This window comes from Euprymna scolopes, chromosome 35 (genome assembly GCF_053919585.1).
Source record: "Euprymna scolopes isolate OS-2025 chromosome 35, ASM5391958v1, whole genome shotgun sequence".
Classification (NCBI taxonomy): Eukaryota; Metazoa; Mollusca; class Cephalopoda; order Sepiida; family Sepiolidae; genus Euprymna; species Euprymna scolopes.
Window position 1 is genome coordinate 67,615,256 of NC_136516.1, and position 6,000 is coordinate 67,621,255.

Genomic DNA, 6,000 nt, shown 5'->3' on the forward strand with positions numbered 1-6,000 from the left:
CCATGCTACACGAACAAACACAGCTAGCCCACGCTACATGGATAAATACAGCTAGCCTACCCTACACAACTAGACACAACTAGCCCTCACTACACAGCTAGCACATAGCTAGCCCTTACTACATGGCTAGACACAGCTAGCCCTTACTACACGGCTAAACACAGTTAGTCTTCACTAGAAGTGACTTTTTACTTTTTAGACAAAATTAATTTAAATGGAATCATCAAACTCCGAAGCTACTTTTGATTGCATAAATTTCGTTCTGGAATTAATTAGAGTTGTTTGTTTGTCTTATTGGGAGCGACACATCTAACATCACGCTAGCCAAATGAATATAGCCAGACTCGGCCCCAACGTGATAATTTTCGGCCGGGTGCCAGCTCGGACGGCCGGGGAGTAGGAGGAGGCTCCAGAAATGGTGACGTTGATGCGACCAGGCATGTCGACCGAACCCACCAGCCGAAGGATTCCCAGTGACACGAGCCGTCTCAGCAGCAGTTCAAACAGCCCTTATCAGGGCTAAACAACCAGCCCTTATCAGGACTAATAAGTTTTTTCACTAATGTGATTCACTACTGCTTGCCTCCTGAAACTCACCAGCCGTGAACTTCACTCGCAGTCTTCAACGCTTCCAGCTCACTGCAGCGGCGTCCTGCTCATTCCCACAGCCTTTCCAGCGCCTTCAGCTCACTCCTGCAGCTTTTCTGCAACCTCGCTTGCACCTCGCTCCTTCGGTCTGCAACCTCGCTTGCACTTTGCTCCTTTGGCTTGCAACCTCGCATGCATCTTGCTCCTTCAGTCTGCAACCTCGCCTGCACCTGGCTCCCTACCGTCCGTTCCTTAACACTAACGCTATGTTCTCAGTGTCGTCCATTTCTTAACACTGACCCTACATTCTCAGTGTCGTCCATTTCTTAACACTGACCCTACGTTTTCAGTGTCGTCCATTTCTTAACACTGACCCTACATTCTCAGTGTCGTCGATTTCTTAACACTGACCCTACGTTTTCAGTGTCCACTGACCGTTCCGGATCATCCTGACGTCCAATCGATCATTCCAGACTCAGTGATCAACCCTAAACCATGCTACATCTAGAGTACCTGTTCCGGCCCTCCAGACCTTAGCCTCCGGTGATGTGCAACCTTCCGGACAACCAGCATTCAGATCATATGACTTTTTTACTTCCTTTACAAATAAAAGGCGAACCCTCATCTTTAACCAAACAACCTGTGTCTGTCATTCTTCTTTGCCTTTTTTCTGTTTACTTTTTGCCTGTGTCTACCTTGTTAGTTGTTGGGTCGATTGTCCCCGGACAACTGGCCCCGCAACATACTTTTTGCAAGTCGACCATCTTTGATTTCTGTCTTCTGTCCTCAAGTCTCATTCTGATATGAGATTAGAACCAAACTACAGAAAGGGTTAGATCACACATGTGTACTTCATTTGAATTCACATTCTCAAAGTGACAATAACTCAAGTAGCTTCAAGATATGTCAAGCAAAAGTGAATAGCAACAAATCCCAATAATAAAAAAGAAAATATCATTCTTTGGATGTGTTTCTTCACTAAAAGTCAAACAGACTCGCCTAATGTACATTGTCATGGACTATGAAATCAAATATAAATTTTATTTACGGAAGAGGTGGGAGGATGGAATTGCCTGTATATTTATCTTTTTATTAGAGAGGGAATATCTAAGGGGAATAACTCATACTATGGCATCCCTCTTTTCCTAAAACAATAAAATAGTCAAAACACAAAGGAACTATAACACATTAGGACGTAGCCTGGTTGTCCAACTAAGGACTATCTTCATCATAAGTAAACTTTTTCGATGGTCTTATTATACAATTGGATCTGGATATTCTTTCAGTTTCATGATGAGTGTTAGGTGTTTTGTGGGGTGTATCTGGAACAAGTCTGCCATTAGTTGTGGCAAGGCTGGTTTGTTCCATGAGTGCATGATCCATTGCTATGCTGACTGCTGATCCTCCATTAGATTTTGGGGATATCATGGCTGAGGATGCAGGTGCTTCTGGGTTCAACCTTGCTCCAGACTTATCTTTCCTCCGATGCTTGCGCTTTCAGCAAAGCAACTTTCCAGATGAAGTCTGCACCATGTATGATCTGGGTTCAACACACTTCTGTGTGACCACTGCTGGGGACCATTTACTGGAATCCGGGCCATATACACGAACGTGTTGTCCTTCTTGTATTTCTGGTAAGTCTTGAGTGTGCTGATCATGTTGAGACTTTTGGTATGATTGCCTTTGATACAGGCAAGGTGCTGTCTTTTCTTTTTGGGTTGAATTGTTGGGAAACTTTGCTGGTAAGTTTACCATGAGCTTTCGGTGCAATAGTAATTTGCCAGGTGATGGAATTACATGGTTAATAGGGGTTGACCGTAAACATAGTAATACTGTGTCTAAGTTGCGACCACTTAAGACAGCTTTTCTAATGGTAGATTTTAAGGCTTGCACATAGCACTCTGCTAGACCATTTGATTGAGGATATCTAGGAGTCTGATGTATATTGTTCAAATCCCGATTCCCTTGTAAATTGCTTGAGCTATAGTCAGGAGCATTGTCACTGATGACTTTCTCTGGGATTCTGTGTTCTCCAAATATTTGTTTAGTCAGTTTGATTACTTCCTGACTGGAAAACTCCTTTAATTTCATCAAAAAAGAGAACTTGGAATAGTAGTCCACCATTAGCATGTAATTGTGACCTTCACTATGGAAAAGGTCAGTGGCCACTACTTGCCATGACCTCACAGGAATCTCATGTGGCATCAGGGGTTCTGTACTCTGTGCTTTTTGGTGCTGTTAACATAGGGCACATTGTTATACGACGCTGTCTATGCCTTTATTAATGTTGTCCCAAAAGACACAACTTTTTGCTCAGAGCTTACATTTTTCCCTTCCCTGATGACCATAATGGAGTTTTTGTAGAATTTCCGGCTACATAACTTTGAGTATAATTATCTGATCACTCTTCATTAAAATACTATTTCCGATGGCCAGCTTGTCCCGATATAACCAATGAGGTAGCAAGTTTTTGCTTATTTTTCTGAATGTGTTAGGCCAACCATGTAGGATGGTTTCCTTAAGCTCACAGAGTAGTATGGGGTCAATTATGTGTGTTAATTTTTCTGTGGAAAATTGAACGAAATCATGGCCGTTGAGATATAGAAGGTCTGTTAACTGAAAAATGCCTGCAGGCAATATAGGTAAGATTTGTTGAACTGTTACTGTCAATACTATATGATGACATTTTTAAAAAGAGTATTAAAACATGTCAAAAAAGAAAAAAAAGGAACCCAATTCGATTAATAATGAAACTGAAGTTTATTCAATATATTCTGGACAGTTTTTATATTCAATTTGTTGATATTAAATCGTTCTGGAGCTCTCTTTCCTTGAGGTCTTCTCTTTGGTTGGATATACAGATTGAGCTTAGCCACTATGAGATGGTGGTCTGTCCAGCACTCGGCTCCACACATGGCCCTAGAGATACATATATTTTGCCTGTCCCATTTTCTAATGATGATATGATCAATTAGATGCCAGTGATTTGATCGAGGATGCATCCACAATGTCCATTTGTGAAACACAGTGTTTGTTATCAGCAAGTCATGCTCAGAGCAGGTTTGAAGGACAAGAAGACCATTGCTATTACATTTTCCAATACCATGTTTTCCTATAACACTTTCCCAAGCAGCACTGTCACAGCCTACTCGTGCATTAAAATCACCAAGTATGATGAGTTTGTCTGGAGTTGGTGTTGCACAAATGGAGTAAAACAGGGGGGTGTTTTGGCTCCCACCCTGTTCAGCCTCATGTTCTCTACGATGCTGACAGATGCCTTCGGAGACACTGATGTGGGCATTGGAATCAGGTACGGATTTGACGGATCAATCTTCAACCTCAGGAGGCTACAAGCTAAATCTAGGGTTGCATCAGACACTGTAAATGATCTTCTGTTTGCCGATGATTGTGCCCTTAATGCAACCTCTGAGGCAGGCATGCAACGCAGTGCAAATATATTCTCAGAGGCTTGTGAAAATTTTGGACTCACAATCAATACCAAGAAGACTGTAGTGTTACATCAGCCTGCTCCGGGATAACCATATGCAGAACCCAACATTTCAATCCGGGTACAAAGACTCAATGCAGTTGACAAGTTCACCTACCTTGACAGTAGAAGTCCTCACTCGTGCTGGACTCCCAAGCATCCCCACTATCCTGATGAAGGTTCAGCTTCACTGGGCTGGTCATGTAACCCGCATGACAGACTTACAGACTACCCAAGAAGCTTCTGTTTGCTGAGCTCCAACATGGCCAGCGCTCCCATGGCGGCCAAAGAAAACAATTTAAAGACACTCTGAAGGCATCACTGAAGGCCTTCAACGTAGATCCGTCATCATGGGAGCAGACAGCTTTAGATAGAGCCAAGTGGTGGGTTGCTGTTCATAATGCCGCCTGCAAATATGAAAGCTACCGAAAGGTTACTGGAGAGAAGTGCAGAAAGGACAGGAAGGACAATGTTTTGAAACCCTTGACATCTACTATGATTCCCTGTTTCCACTGCAATAAAACTTTTCAAGCAAAGATTGGGCTTATCAGCCGTATCCGTACTCACCGATGATGACTCCCCCCACCCTACCTTACAGGATGATCAAATGGTCCTCGTTGTATCGATGGAGGAACACACACACACATCTGGGGTACCATTCGTAAATATGGATGACTTCATACATCTTCATAATTTACTTGTAACTTCCATTCTGGAACCTTCAAATATATGGCATACCTTTTTCATGTGTTCACCCACTCTGCAAAAGTGGCACTTGAGTCACTTCAAATATATGTTTCCATGTGTTCACCCACTTGAGTCCAGCTTCTGGACAATCCTTCTAACTCATTTACCCAGCATTGTTTTGAGTGGTTTAGGGATGAGTTCCATACTACACAAATATTTTCAGTTGAAAAGGTTTTACATGGTTTATAATCAAATGTGAGAATACGAGAGACATTGTTATGTGGTAAACAAAACAATGACACAAAATAGATATTTCATTTATGTTTAAAATGGAAGTTTACAGCAATAAGAAAAACATGGAATGTTCGTGAATATTTTTAGAGTTCTTGTAAAAATAAGGAAGAATTCATTAGTTGAGATATCAAAGTTGTCTGAATCTATAGTTTAAGAGCCATACATTATATGGGTCAGGAAATCATAATCAAAACTTCTCCGCTCAATTAAATAAATTAAAATTCATTGAAAGTTGTTTATAAGATCAATGTTTTTTGTTTATCATATTGGAAAAATAGTTCAGTGTGAAAGGTCGGAAATATTTCAATAAAGTTTATATAGATTGGCAGACAATAATAAGTCAATGCATTGTGTTTGTCCGCTAATGTTTGTTTGTGTGTAGGTGGAGAGAGAAATGTTGCAGAGAAATATCGTAGAGATGCGGGGTGCCCAGCAACACCGATCTGTGGTCTTGAGTCAACTGGGATTCACTGGTTTATTGAAGAAAAATCTGGCTGTTAAAGAATTTAGGTGGCTCTCAGAAAGATAATCTATAATATAAAAGCGAAAATGTGTGTTTGTGTGTGTGTGTGTGCATTTTTTTCGTATGCCCACCAAAGGCTTTGGGGGAGGCACTCGGAGGGGGGGGGGTCACTGTTTCTTAGAACTTTTTATATACTCCCTAGATTATGATATATCCGATTTATGAAAGGAGGTCGTAAATATATTTTATTTGAACGACTTTTACATGCTAAAAATTCCCATTATTCTGCCTTCTTGTCTGTTTGTTTGTTGTTTTCATATAAAAAAAGGAAACTAATGACAGTGACGACAGTTATCCGGCTTCATGCCAGGGACATCCAGAAAGTAATTAGCTTTGATTACTGTGTGGAAACAACCCTCATATCAAACAATTGCTATTCATTTGGACACTCCCCTATTTATGGGGAGCTGGTTTTACCTCC